The 15,604-nt window shown below is 38.8% G+C and overlaps 2 protein-coding genes across 2 annotated transcripts in view; both read right to left on the bottom strand.

The window, feature by feature from the left end:
- Window positions 1-12,413, bottom strand: part of RRAS2 (RAS related 2) — a 132,308-nt gene extending 119,895 nt beyond the window's left edge. Inside the window, exon 1 of the mRNA XM_064492556.1 lies at window positions 11,481-12,413. The gene's annotated coding sequence lies outside the window, so the exon portion shown is untranslated. The remainder of the gene's footprint in view (window positions 1-11,480) is intronic.
- Window positions 12,414-14,299: 1,886 nt separating this feature from the next.
- The window catches only part of COPB1 (COPI coat complex subunit beta 1), a 38,239-nt gene continuing 36,934 nt past the window's right edge, over window positions 14,300-15,604 (bottom strand). Inside the window, exon 23 of the mRNA XM_064492552.1 lies at window positions 14,300-14,572. The gene's annotated coding sequence lies outside the window, so the exon portion shown is untranslated. The remainder of the gene's footprint in view (window positions 14,573-15,604) is intronic.

Below are 15,604 nucleotides of genomic sequence, written 5' to 3'. Positions count from 1 at the left end.
TTCCTCGTGGTCAATGGCATCAGGTAATCTATCAGGTCCAATTTTTCTCTTGAAGACACTCCTCCTGGAGACCTTCGTTTTCCTGTCTGAAATGTTTGCATGCTAGCTCTCCTGCTCAGCTGTCTTTCTGGGACTTTCCTGTCATCCTGGGAATTCTTCTTCTTCTTTCCTCCTTTTCCTGAGTTGGAGTTCCTGTTGCCTGGAGTTGGTATCTTCCTTTTTCTTGGGTTACGCCCTTATTTGGGAGATCACATGTACCAGTGCCTTCATCAGTTTTAGCCTGGTAATAGGCCACAACATTCCTCTTTTGAATCACCTTACTCTCATTAGGACTGGTTGCCCTCTATACCTAGTGCAAAGCTGCAATCCTAGGATTTCTCTTTATTGCCACCTTTCAGTTACTCTTCATCTTTTTCCTTGTTGGAACTTCTGTTTTCTTGGTTTAGCATTTTCTTATTTTAGGGAGAAAGGGTGCATTTCAGAGATGGCATATCTGAAAATTTCTTTGTTCTATCCTCACACTTGATTATAGTTTGGCAGGCTATAGAATTCTCAGTCAGAAACGATTTGCCTACAGAATTTTTAAGGCATGGCTCCATCATCCATTCTTGCTTCCAATGTTGCTATTAAGAATCCTAAAGTCATTCTGATTCCTGAGAGTGTATGTAACCTACTCCTTCTTCCTGAAAGCTTTTAGAATCTTCTCTTTGTGTTTGGTGTTCTAAAATTACACAATGGTGTTCTGAATTTCACCAACTGCCATATATGGATATATTTTCATTCAATGTGCCAGATACTCTGTGAATCCTTTCATTCTGGAAAACCAAGACCCGTAGTTCTGGGAAAATTTCTTGAGATATTTCTTTTATGCTTTTCTGCCCTCAGTTACTCCTGTTCTTTGAGTGCCTGTTATTTGAGTATCAGAACTGTGGACTGGTCTTTTAATTTTCTTATCTTTTCTCTCCTACCTTCCATCTCTTTGAATTCTCCCCTTAACTTTCTGGGAGATTTTCTCACTTTTAAGTTCCAGTCTTCCTATTGAATTTTTCATTTCTGCTACCATGGTTTTAATTTCCATGGGCCCTGTTTTGTTTTCTGAATATTCCTTTGTTGAAAAATAGCAAGGAAATGTTGCCTCTTATCTCTTTGAACATATTAATGATACTGATTTAGAAGTTTTCCTTTTCCTGTATTATCTTTCTCTCCCTTAACTTACTTTAATCTGCCTGTTTGTTTTGGTCTTTATATTTCCTGTTAGACGTTTTACTTAGAAGTTTGTTCATCTCTGATTGTCTGCTCTTGTTGAAGAAGGGACACAAAATAGATCTGAAGCTCTGAGCATGTGGGTAAGGCTTGTTGATTTGGAGTTTCAATGTGGGATGATCTGACTAGGCCATTTGTCAGGGAACCCCCAGTGACAGTATGCTGTATTTGTTTCCCCCTTGGCTGATCAGATTCTCCAGAAAAATGTTTTAATCATCTGTTGGGAGGGTGGATACCTGGCTGCCTACCTTCTGGGAGCCAGGAATGGAACAGGAGCTGGGAGATCTCAGCATTCAGCCTTTAGTAGACACAGATTTATTAGTCTATAATTGTGCCATGCACCCATTAATACAGGGACTCTTCTTCTTTTTAAAAAATCCTTTCTAGAGAATAATCCTTCAGTCTTCCGCTAGAGTGCAGTAAAGGTTGTCTGTCATTCAGGGGGATAAAATATGAAGTAGACTCTATGAATATGCTTCTTAGGCAGTATTCAATTTTCCTAAATTTATTTCCCACTTCCTTTGTCCTCAGTTCCTGAGCTTTTTGAAGATTCTGTAGTGTAGATCAGGTTGGTTCTCTGCTTTTCCCTCTTTATATGTAGGATTTCGTTTCTTAGCTCTGCCAAGTCAGTTTACCACTTGTCCATCTGCTTTCCAGATTCCAAATTTTTATTGCTGTTGTGTCCTCTCCTTTTCCTCCATCCTTGTGAAACTCTGTTACTCTAAATCCCTTTACTCTGGTTTTAATGGGTTTTGGGAAGAGAGCAAAATTATATGTGTGCATTCAGTCCATCATCTTTAACTGAAAGCTCTTAACACTTTTGTTAACTAATGGATGCAACCCTGAGGTTCAAATTATTGTCCTCATTTTACGTGTTAGAGAGGAAATAACTTATCCAAGATCATACAGCAGGTACAAGCTCAGGTCTGTCTCAACCACTTTCTATTTATACACAAATATATAGAACAGAAGTTGCAAACTGGAACCTGCAGACAGACACAGCTTATAGAGATTTTTGTTTAGCCCCTAGAGGGTTTTTAAATTCAGGAAGTTTCAAATAAAAATCAAGTGTTTTTGGCTTTGCTTGAAAAACCCAAAGATCTGGCAACAGCGGACTTGCATTCCAGCAGGACAAAATTGGCTGGAATGGAGTTGCATCCGCTCCCTTTAAATGTGGGACCCTCCGGCTTGCTAGTTATAGCATGTGCTACAGTCTTACACAGGTAACACTCATATATATCACTTGCCTGGGCCCTGTTTGCACATTTTATGAATTTTTAGTGAAAAATGAGTCTTACTAGACAACTTGTTCTGGACCTTGCTTTTTTGACTTACTTATAGTAAGTACTTCTTTGTGTCTGTTTATCTGCTCCATTTATAGCTGTTGTCCTTTTACTGTGAAAATGAATCAGATACACAAGCAAAGGCCTCCTGCAATCAGGTCCTTGCTATTTGATCCTGTTTCTTTTACCCAGAGTTGACTGATTCAGGGGTAGGCACCTAACCCAAGCTGAGACAATCAAATACTCTCCTTCTGGGAATCTGAAACTTGGACCATCAAAATTCCCAGAGCTGCCCTCATTCCTTCCCTGCCAAGATTTGGTTATTCAGTAATTCACTGGATTCTGTGAACTACCCCAATAGTCTTCCCATAAATTCCTCACTTTCCTTCGCTTAAGCCAGAGTTGTATATGAATTTCTTACAAACCCTTTCCCCTCTTTCCCTACTGATGCTTCTACCCCTTTCCAAGCTTTATAAGAACAATACCATTAACATCTTCAAATTAAAACATCTTTAAATTAAATTAAACTTTAAGTTAAATCTCAGTTTTAATGATATAATTCCATACAATTCCATACATACCATACGATTTATCCATGTAAAGTGTACAATTCAATGGGTTTTAGTATATTCAGAGTTGTGCAACCATCATCACAATTAATTTTAGAACATTTTCATCACCTCAAAAGAAACTCTGTACCCATTAGCAGTCACTTCTTATTTCCCCTCAATGCCCCTACCTATTCAGCCATAGGCAATCATGAATCTCCTTGCTGTTACTATAGATTTGCCTATTCCAGATCTTTCATTTAAATAGAATCATACAATACGTGGTCCTTGTGACTGGCTTCTTCCACATAGCATAATGTTTTCAAGGTTCATCCAGGCTGTACTATATATCAGGACTTCATTACTTTTTATTGTCAAATAGTATTCTATTGTATGAATATATACCATATTTATGTTGATAGATGTTTAGATTGTTTCTGCTTTTTGGCTATTATGAATAATGTTGCTGTGAACATCCATGTATAAGCTTTTGTGGGGATGCATTTTCATTTCTCTTGAATTTATACCTAGGAATGGAACCACTGGGTTGTACGGTAACGTAATTTAACTTTTTGAGGAACTCCCAGACTATTTTCCAAAGCAGCAGCACTATTTTATACTCTTAATAGCAGTGTATGAGGATGTCAGTTTCTCCAGATCCTTGTTAACACTTGTTATATCTGTCCTTTTGACTACAGTTATCCTAGTAGATATGAAGTGGTATCTCATTGTGGTTTTGTTTTGCATTTCCCTGATGTCTTATGATGTTGATTGTCTTTTCATGTGCTTATTGGCCATTTGTATACCTTTTCTAGAGAAATGTCTATTTAGATCCTTTGCCCATTTTTAAAATTGTGTTGTCTTTTCATTATTGAGTTGTAAGAATTATTAATATGTTCTGGTTACAAGTCCCTTATCAGAAGAAAAAGAAATCTAATTTATCTATTTTTTTAACTTCTGACCATTAACATTTTGATGTATACTCTTCCAAATATTTTCTGTGTATTTTAACAAATATGAGATGATGTATACTTCACTGACTTATATACTTAATAAACTGTGAACAATTTCCATGTCTGTACACTATCATTCTTGTCTTCATAGTGCACATCGCATAAATTTACCATAATCTGTTTAAGCAGTCACCTAGAGATGGACATTTAGGTCATTTCCAATATTTTGCTATTATAAGCAATCCTTGTACAAGCATCTTTGCACACATGTCTAAATTATTTGACAGGAGAAAGCAGGACAGAAGCATGTGACAGTTGCCGGAAACTGCCTGATGAAGGTCAGAGGAGGAGAGCTCATCAAGCTCGTACTGGTAAAGTGTAGGCTGAGTAAAGAAGAATATCTGAAGCTAAAGATGGAAAGATAGGTTGTGGCTAGAGGGTCTCAAATGTCAGTTTAATAAGTGTAGATTTGGAAAGTCATAGAAGTCTTCTAGTGGGGCTTTAACTTGAAAAAAGCAATTCAGTTACACTTTGACAGTGTGAGAAAAAAATTGACCTCCAAAACTGATGTTCTAGAGAAATCAGAGGAAAACCAAGAGATGCTAGCATCACAGCAGCCAGAAGAGAAGATGCTTCAAGAAGAGAGTAGCCAACTAGGTCTTATAGTACAGAGAAATGAAATTACATGATTTAACAATAAAAGAATTGTGGTGGCATTTGCCTGAGTAAAATGTCAGTGCAGAGGAGGAGTCTGAGGGCTAAAAGTATGTCAGAAATAATGAAATTCTTTATAAAACAGTGCACAGGAGGTGAGGAAGTAGAGGCAGTAAATGTATTAGTTAGGCCAGGCTATGCTGTAGTAACAAACCACCCCCAAATTACAGCGACTTACAGTGTTTCTTTCTTATACTGTACATATTGGGGGAATTGCTCTACAGAGTCACTTAATCAAAGTAATGGAGGCTCCATCATCTTGAAACTGTAACTTCTGGAAGACAGAACTCCCTCCACAATTGCCGTGGCCGCTGAGTAACTCGTTGGAGGGTCACTTGCCAGCTACTCTATGCTTCGGTACAGAATGAGATACTAGTCACGTAGGCCTGCCTAACGTTGAAAGAGCTGGGGAATGTGGGGAGTATCAGGGATACTTGGTGAGCACCACTATCCCTGACATGGGGAGTGTAGCCTATATACAATTTGTTATAAAGGGAAGGAGAGAAATAAGGCAGTTCCTAGGGTGGCAGAAAGTGAATTTTGTTTTTCTGTTTGTTTACAGGACAGGAGTGGATAAGCAATGGAGCATGGTACTGATCCTGGAGATGGTGTAAGGGGGAACGACGGGCTTCAGAAAGAAGATCTGGCCGTCTTTCTTTGAGACTGGCAGGAAGGAAGGGAAGGAAGTGCAGTTAGCTAATATGTGGGTGTACAGGCAGGAAACTGGGGAAGTTCACACCTGATATTTTTAGCTTCCTAAGAAGTAGGAAACAAATCAATTACCAAAAGTGGCACCAGTAGTGGTGGTGGTGGGAGGGATAGAAGCAGGTTATGGGCCTTTTGGAGTTTAGAGAAGGTTCTCAAATCTATCTACACTAAGTCATCAGCCCTTAAGTGGACAATTTATAATAGGTTTTTATCTGGTTTACTTACCTCCACTCAACCCTTTCAACATACTACAAAGGGGGTTGACCTTTTTCAAAAGACCAGACAAATGAGATAATCCCATCTTTTTCACGAAACCCTACATTGGTTTGAAATCCTTAAAAGGACCCTTGATGTGATTCACATTGACTTTTCCAACCTTGCCCTCAATCCCCTCCATATACTTTCACAAGGCCCCTTTCATTCACTTCTTCCTTCCTGTCTCAGGCCCTTCACAGATATCCTTCCCTCTACCTGGAAAGCCTTTCCATTCCATTTCTGTTCCTTTCACTAAGCAAATTCAAACCCTTCCTTTAGGCCTGAAATTAAATGTCACCTTCCCAGGGAGGCCCTCCTTCAGAGTAGGGTAGGTCTTCCTATTGTATGCTCTTATACCTGGAGTTTTTTCCTTTGCAGCACTCTTCACAACTGTAACTATATGTTTGTATATAGTGGACAAGGTCTCTCTTCTGTGCTAGACTACAATTTTATGAAGGTCGGCACTGTGTTGCTTTTGTCTACTGTACGTATTTAACATGTAGTGCATTGCCTGGCATTTAATAGATAAATAAATATTTGTTAAATCAGTTTTTCTGTTTTTTTCTTAATCGGTTTTGGTAATTAATTCATACCTACTGTGAAGAGATGACCAAGGTGGCAATACCTATCAGAGCCCTGCCAAGGATGAAGATCACAGAATTGCTTTAGAGCTAATCTGCATGGTTGCACTCAGCGGCCTAGGTATAGGTGGAGAAGGCAGATGGTTGGACTGATACAAAGTCTGGACTTTTCAGACAGGGTATGGCAGAAAGAGGACAATGTTGGTTTTCATGCAGCACTATAAGTTCTAGGCAGAGTAGGGAAGGAAGGGAAATACTAAGGGGAGTGGTGGACTTGGGAGAAAACAGTGAGGCCAAAAGCCTGGTGGTATCCTGGACATCAAGGAGCAGGTATGGTGGGAATAAACAAATGAGAGAGCTTGGGAACCAGGAGATGACAGTCTGAGATTTAGTATACTAGACTGTAAGATCTCTAAAGTGGAGTGGTTCCAGTTCTTGAGCAGGTCCAGGGTATAATCTTGGTTGTGAGGTGGTAGTTATTATTGCCAACATTAAGGAAAAAGAGGTTAGCATGTTAAATGGTTTCACATAGTGAAGTCTCCTGGGTGATGGCAGGACTTGAAGTGGAGAAGACTTTAGGGACTGAGGTGGTCAGAATAAAACCACTGCAGATAGCGTAGATGGCACAAGGCTCAAAGAGAAGCCCTCCCCTTGTTCCTTCCACTCTTGGATCACTCATTCAAACGTCAAGGTCCTAGGGCAGTGTCTGATGGGCTGAGCAGGACGACTTAAGCCTCAAAGGAGAAGTAAATTTTGTATGCGACAGAAGTGTGGTGGTAGATTAGTGTCAGTGGGGAATGATGGGATGGCCAGTGGAGGCCCCAGTGGAATATCTGAAAATAGGCAGCTTCTAATCAACAGACTTGAAGAAAATATAATATGGGAGGTGTGGCTTTGAGAGAGAGCCAAGTTTCCATTTAGCAGGAGATGAAGAGAGTAATAATGTGCCAGGAACGTAACAGTTTATAGGAGAGGTTTTTGCCTGTTTACTTGTTTTACAATGAATCAAGGGTTATTACAGCAGTAAAAGTAAAAGTAATAACATGTAATAGAGAGCAGGCTCTGGGTCAAAGGTCAGAGTTCCATTTCTGGCCTCATCACTTACTTGTTGAGCAACCTTAGCCAATTACTTCACTTCTCTAAGCTGTTTTCCCATGTAAAATGATAAAGTCATAACTGGTTTACTATGAGGATCGAATAAATAATGGATGCAAAACTGCACTGTAAATTGTAAAGTGTTGCCCACATGTGAGTTGTTATTATCAATTATTGCACAGTGAGTTAATGGTAGCATGTTAGCAAAAGTTCTTAATTCTTGACTCTCACTTTAGAACAGTCTGGGAGAAAGGCGGCAAATGCTATCTCCATTTTACAGGTTCATTTATTCAAGAAACCTCACTGAGTGTTAATCCTCTGTCAGTTACAAAGTTGGAAAGGGGATGGTAAGATGAATCAGACACAGTCCATAACATTGGAGTTCATAGACGAATGGAGGAGACAGACATGGTAACATGCTTAGTTGTGCTGCGTGGCACAATCATGGAACAGAGAGTGCTGTGTGTGCACAGAAGAAAAAACAATTAGGGAGAGCCTGAGAGAGTTTTATAGCAGAGGTGGCATTTGAGCTCGGCCTTGAAGATTAAGCCAGAAAAGAGGATATTCCACTCGCAGTTAGTGGTGGAAACCCAACCAGAACCCAGGGCCGCAGACAGGCAGTTACATGCTACCTCCTGAGTGCTCCTGGAAAGGGAAAGCAGATTCTTTGGTCCCACACAGGACTTATTCTCTTTGCTTTGCTAGGGGCCTGGCTGCCATGGGAAAAACACCATTTTTGCTTAGTCCCTTCGCAATTTGCCATCAACACTTTACTGTCAGGGTGCAGACATACAGTTTAGATCCCCCAGCTATGAGGCATCCTACTTGTTTCTGCCTCCTAGCCTCTTCCCAACTGTCTGATGAGGCCTATTAGTGCCCTGCCTTATGTGAGAACCAACGAGAGGCCAGTGGGTCAACCCGTGAGCAGTTCTCCCAGGAAACCAGCAGGGCTCTAAGGAATCGTGACTTGTTACACACCCCTTCTCCCTTCACTGTTTCCTTCAATAACCTTGAGGAAAAACCAGATCCTGTCTGGTTCCCTTCCTCCTAAATCCCTTAGATCCCAAACTCTGACAGTTCCTTTCTCACTTTTTCAAAGGGCATTGCTGAGGACCCACCTCATTCCTGGAAACTTGGTCACCCAGGGCTGGGCCCTATTCCTATTTAATAGCCAATAGTAATTAAAAAAAAAAAAAACATGGTATATCTATTCTATAGATGAAGAAATTGAGCCTCAGAGAAGGTAAGAGGTGAGGGGCTTAGATTGGGGGAGCCATCTCAGAGGGGCACTGGAACATGGGACTGGACTGCAGCCTAAGGCAAGAGAACAATTTTGGTGCCAAATTTTGGTGGTCCAGCATCCATCTCCTCCTTCCTAATAGCACTCTGATTTCTGTACACATTATGTGCAACCTTGGTGGGAGCAGGTATCCAGATGCCTATCTCCCACAGTAGTCGCTGAAGGGCTAGAGTTCTGACTTGTGTGGCTGAAGAGCAACAGCAGGTTATCTTCCTGCTGAGACTAGCACCAGTACATGCCAACAGTACATGCTTAGCACATGTCATTTCGGCTTCAGCACTGTCTGTTACTTATTATCTGTGTGGTGGTAGGCAAGTCACTTAACATTCTTTACCTCAGAAACAATGTGTATAAAATTACCAGCATTCCTAATATGTATTAACTACTATGACTGTCATAATTATTATTAGTTCCCAAAACAATGAATCAACTGTGGTGTATCATCAGCATGACAGAAACTATTTAAAGTAATGGAGATGCAAAAAAAAAAAATAATAAAGTAATGGAGATGCAGACACTGACTTATTGATACAGAAGTTTATATCATTTGTATAAAAAAGTCACATTATAATAATTTTTTGAATTAAAAAGTATATAAATGAATACATATCTGAAATGTTATATCCAAAAATGCTAACCAGTATTTATTTCTGGGTGGTGAGATTGTGGACAATTTTAAAAAATTTTTGCCTTTCTTCATTTTCTATCTTTGGTGAGTGGACATTATATAGCAGTAATTAATTTTTAAGTTAAAAAGAGGCCATCCAAGAACTCTGGCTTGAGTTCAGCCAGGGGAAAATTTAAGAGAGCAGGGCAAGGCAGTCAGGTTCCATGAAACAGAGATGGAGTCAGATTGGCAGTCATGGCATAGTTCTGTATGGCTCACTTCTGGTTTAAAGGAAGGTCTTGCACAGTGGCTAGATGCAGAGTCCAACCCTCCAAGGGAGCGAGGCCAGAGCTCAGAGAATAATTTTTGTCTCTCTCCTGCCTACCTCTCCTACTGCATCTTCTACCATTTTATCCCTCTGTCGCAAAAAAGAAAAAACAAAACAAAACACACCACCACCCACTCATTTCCTCAAATATGCCAAACTCACTTCCACCTCAGGGCCTTTTAACCTCTTTACTTCTCTGACAATCCTTCTAAGTTACCCTCCATCTACTAACAACTATCTATCTCATTAGCCTATTTATTTCCTTTACAGCACTCATCCACTTTGAAAACACCTTATTTGATTGTTGTCATAGAAATGTAAGCTAATGAACAGAAAGATTTTGTCTGTCTTGTTCACCATGTACAAGCTGTGACAAGAAGACACTTGCACAAAGCAGGAGCTCAATTAAAAAACCCACTGAATTAGTGCAAAAATAAAACTCCTTAACAGGGAAAAAAAATGGTAAGCAGGGAAACTGAGGCAGAAATCCATTTGTGCTACTGGGACCCAGGAATGTGGAGGGTCAGCAATTGTGAGTTCACCTTTTGGGGTTGGAATCAGAGTTAGGGATATAAGGAAATAAATACTATTTCCTTTGCAAAAAGCAGTTATCACATTAAAAGGAAAAAAAAGGTGATGACACTTCTAGGGGAATATGACACAGTCTGTATGTATGAGTTTATTGGCATTCTGGGCTAAATGAGTAACTTCCTGAACGAGGCGAAAAGTGATGAGGCTTGTGGCATTCCAGAAAAATTTGACACAAATTGTACATTAAAGCAATTCCATGAAATGATATTTGATAGTTTAAATGGTCACCTCATTTAAAAGGTTTTGGCTTGAAGTTATGAGAACTGTAAAATTTTCACACACACTGGTATATAGCTGTTAATTCAGCTTTTCTGGGACACAAGGGAGCATGTAACTAGAGTTCTAAGCCACACCCTCCGTGAACAAGTAGGACAAATGAGGAGATGGGGGTGTAGGGAACAGCTGAGACACACTTTTATTTGACACCCTTTACATGCCACACAGTAGCAAGGCATGAATTTTCTTATTTAATTAAGAAAATTAATTAAAGCAGGCATTATTTATTTCTAGATGAAACAAACTGACTTGCCCAAGATCACAGTTAATAAATTAGAGGAAAATCTGATTCCAGGTTTATTTGACTCCAAAGCCTGCATACTTTCTACCACACTTGCCTCCCTAGCATTCCTGGAAATCCCCTTGATGAAATGAATCACTCACCTTTAAAAAAAAAAAAAAAGAAAGAAAGAAAGAAAAGAAAAGCAAAGGCAACGATACAGCCTAAAGGGAGGCAGGAAATAACAGGAAAAACTACGTTAACCCTCACATTATTAGGTTGAATCACATGACTTTGCCTTTTTTTTTTTTAAAGTCCATAAAAGAGGTGATTTCACATCGTTTAGCCCCATGGTTTATGTTTTGTGGATGAAGATCACAATGAAAATACTATTAATAACTACTCCATCACCCATTTGTACATGACTTTACATATTACATTTCATTGCCATTTCAGTAACACTTTCAGATAAGAAAAGTAAGGATAATCACTCCTGTTTTCTATGAGGAAAAGCAGAATTGGTAATCCAACTTACCTTAGTGGAGCAGCACCTGCCCTTAGGGAAACCTGTTACTTTTTTTTTTTTGAAGGCTTTCACATGTCCCCACACTGTCCCATGCTCCACATCTCATCTTGTCAAAATAATTTTTGATTTTTACTCCTACGACAGGCTCCTAACTGGACTCCCATACCCACAATCCATTCTCCAAACTGTGGCCGGAGGTTTTTCCAAATGCAAATCTGATTGTTTCACTTACCTTCTTAAAATCCTTAGTAGTTCTTCATTCCCTACAAGATAAAGTTCAGATGCTTCAGCCTGTCCTTTATGATCCGAGCCTTGTCTATCATCTCTAGTCTCATCATCTGCCATTGCCCCTAACACGTCCTATGCTGAGCAGAACCCGCCTCTCTGTGCTATGCACCTCTGTGACTTATCCAAACTGTTCCTGTGGCTGAAATGGCTTTCCTGCCCCTTTTCCCCACCCCTCATCTGACAGTCAGCAAGCAAATTCATGCTTTTCAAGGCTTAGTTCAAATGTTACCTCTTTGTGAAAACTTTGACTTTCTTCTGATAGTCATCAGTTTTCTGTGCTCTCACAGCAGCTGGTATATTTTTTTGTTATAAGACTTATTAAACAGTTCTCTGATTGGGTGTTTATGTGTCCTTAAAATACTCACCAAATTGTATCTTACCTTCAGTAACTTCAGGACATCACACAGCACCAGACATACAGCTGGTATTATCAGTTGGGACCCAAGGGCCCTAGAAAGCCCCTGCCTTGTGCCTTAGGTTGGGGAATAAGGGGAAAATCTTACAGGTTGAGTACCCAAACCAGGGCACTCTCTTCCACAGCTTTTCCTGAGTTCTCTACAGTGAAGGAATAGGCCAGCAACTACCTGAACCTGGATTTATACTTCTATTACCAAGGCTTATTTTCATTAAATAGTGCCTATGAGTATACACTCTGTATGAATTACATAAGAATGTCTGGATTTTATGTTACATTTTATATAGACACCCAGGCCAGTGTTGGAGCATCTAGGAATCAAGTTATCCTCTGCTGCCACCATGATAGTGATTCATTTAATTCAATTTGATGAACAAGGAACTATTTACCAGCAGAAAATATAAAACAACCAGGATTACATATGGTCACAAACTATTAGATCAAGACCATTCGGTTAGCCAAATATTTCCATAATGCTTTTTTTTTTCATTTTTAAAATTTGGTAGCAAATATTAATGTGTTAACATTCATGGAGAAGAAACAAAATTGACAAAATTCTTTCTACCGTTTCTTTTTGATCTGGGAAAAAAAGACCACCATTATTTGAGTTTAGCTGTGGGAACACACTGGTCCAGCTTGTGGAATCCTAGTGTACCAACAGAGAAAGTTTGAAAACCATGCTTTTAATAGTCATACCTTTACTCAAAGCATGAGTAACAGTCATAGTTTTACTCAAAGCACAGGGTCATTAAAAACAGTATGACCTTAAACAACTTTATAGAAAGAGAACATTTTGATTACAACTAATTAAATTCACTTTTTTATGTTGTTGGGCTTTAAGAAACTATTTGCATAGCTTAACAGGGTTCAGAAATTTTCCTGGACAGATTCCTTGAGCCACATAGCATTTTCTGGCTGGTGAAGTCCTGTGTGGTAAGATTCAGTCCCTATACTCTTTTAGGAGAATGCAGTGCTTACTTACAAGGGGATGCCAGCTCTCAGGGTGGGCCCAAGATGTCAAGATTACGGATCTAAAAATCCCAAGAGTTGGAATCAGGGACTCCAGCTAATGAAAGAGCTAAGTCACACCCAATGACCTTAGGGGGTAAACAACATTTATTTTCAAGATGTACTACTAATCATATGACCAATGTGATATATTTTTTTTCCACTTGGAGAGATAGACAGTATATCTACTTCTGACCATTCTGACTATATGCTCATTTATAATAATGTACTTTCATTCCGCCCTACCCCATTACCATCCTTTGTGTGCTGTCCTACATTATATTTCTACATGTCATGTTATCAACCCTGTAATACATCATTATTATTTTTGCCTTAAATAGTTAATTATCTTATATATATGCACCATTTTCTCCCCTTTTCTTATTTATCTAGTGTCTGGACTCAGGGAGGGAGGGGACATACTTAGCCAGTTGTAAAAAGTTGAGAGTTGGGAACGAGGCAGTATATCTATAACATATCTTGATTCATCTTAATGTAGGAGACATTCTTATGAGTGGTGTCTTTTTTCGCACCTAACATTATTTCACACGCACATACCAGTGTGATTTAATCTACACCATGTTCTCTCTATAGCTACATGTTTCATTCATTTAGTCACTCAACAAAGATTTATTGAGCATGTTCTATCTACTGGGTACTCTGGTACACACTGTATATACTTAATACCATTTACTTCTCAACACACATTCTGGTATGGCTCAATCATTTTCAATTTTCATTATTTGTAACATTATTATTAATAATTTTTGGATTTATTTATTTTTAGTTATGTCTCTCAAAATAATATTACCAAGGAAGGGTCTGACCAAGTCAAGGAATCATATAGCTACTGTTGTATGTGGTCAAGATTAAAGTGTAGGCTTTAAATTTAGAATAATATGTAAAGTTTATGGTTAGGCTACTACAATAGACCACAATAAAGATGACAAAAGTCTAAACTACAGCGATGGCAGTAGGAGTGGGAAAAGAATTAGGAAAATACTGAGGAAGGGAGAAAATTGGGTTTGGTGTCTGAGGAGCTATAGGGGGTGAGTGTAGAGTTAAGGGTGACTATTAGGTTCTAGCATAACTAACCAGACAGGGGACATAGCAGAGGAAAAAGTCTGAGGGGTGAGGTAAGCTCCATTTCATAATGTTGATTTTGAGGTGTCTGTGGGTAGGTAATAAGCCCACAGAACATAAGCCCAACTGAGACATCTCAGTTGATTTATAAAGTTTGTTGCAGAGGTATATGTGAAAACACAAGGCTTTTTAGTATGAATTATCTGAACTAGAAACACTAGAGGTCAGTTAATTGTATTACTTCATTTCACAGATAAGGAGATAGGCCCAGACAGATAACATTTATTTTCAGAAAGCTACTCAGAGAATTGAGATTCGATTTAGGAAGAATCTCATTCAGGGCTGTTTCAGCCTACCATGCTACATTCCATTTGTGTATCTTGTTGGTTTTACAATTAATCAAAAATACACAGAGTCGTTTTCTCAGATTCCCACAATTATATACCAAACCCCAGATAAAAGGCACAAATCCTACTTGCCTTCTCTTGTCACTGCATAACTAACTTCTTAATCAAAGAGATTCTGCCATGCTAGATAGAGAAAATAAAGAGAAAGTGGTCAGATTACTAAAAGTGACTTTTGATCCAAGTGAGTAACTCTAAATATCACATTGTTACTATAACGTGGCTATATCTATTTCTGTATTCAGCTGATAAAGAATCAGTCATTTGATTGTCATTCTGAAAACCAATAAAACCAGTATGTTCATCACAGACCATCTATCACATGAGGTATATGGATTGTAACAGTTACATTTAGCTGTGATAACAATAGTTTATAAGCAACAGTGCTAAGGGCTAATTTAAAAATTGACACAATAGTGACAATGAATATATGTATGTTCATGTATAACTGAAAAATCGTGTTCTACACTGGAATTTGACACAACATTGTAAATTGACTATAACTCAACAAAAAAAGTTAAAAAAATTGACACAGTAAACACTGTTATAAAGAATTCTTGAGAAATGAAGCTTCTTTTAAGTAAGCTACAGGTGTTAAGAACAAAAACAAAGCATTCAAATAGAGTAAGTATAAAACTAAGACCTAAATTGTGGGGGAGGAATGAAGATAACCTGGGGAATAGGTTTCTGTCTTCTCTGCAGTGTAAGGAAGGTGAACAGGGGAAGAAATGGAATGAATACTTATGGATAAGCCTCTACTATGTGCCAAACATTCACAATAAATACATTGTTTCATCTCTCACATCAATTCTATGAAGTAGAGGTAAAAAGCACTTCACAAATGAGGACACTGAGGCACAAAGAATTGAGGCAGTAGTGTCAATGTATGACTAATTGCAAGGGCTTTCATGTCAGATATAAAACCCTGGCCTTATATCTGAGTTCAACTCTTAATATTAACCCGTAATTAATAAGCAACACCCTCTCTTATGACTCTCATCATTACCTGTAAATGATGGTATTAATAGTATTTGCCTGATAAGAGTTATTGGGAGGACTGTATATCCCATGGAAAAAGCACTCAGTGTTATGCTGGCACATGTAAGCACTCAGTAAATCAGCCATTTACCACTGCACACACAGCAAGTAAGTTCTGAT

This window comes from Camelus dromedarius, chromosome 12, assembly GCF_036321535.1.
Source record: "Camelus dromedarius isolate mCamDro1 chromosome 12, mCamDro1.pat, whole genome shotgun sequence".
NCBI lineage: Eukaryota > Metazoa > Chordata > Mammalia > Artiodactyla > Camelidae > Camelus > Camelus dromedarius.
The sequence above is the reverse complement of the archived record's forward strand: the minus strand, read 5'-3'. Positions and strand labels throughout refer to the sequence as shown.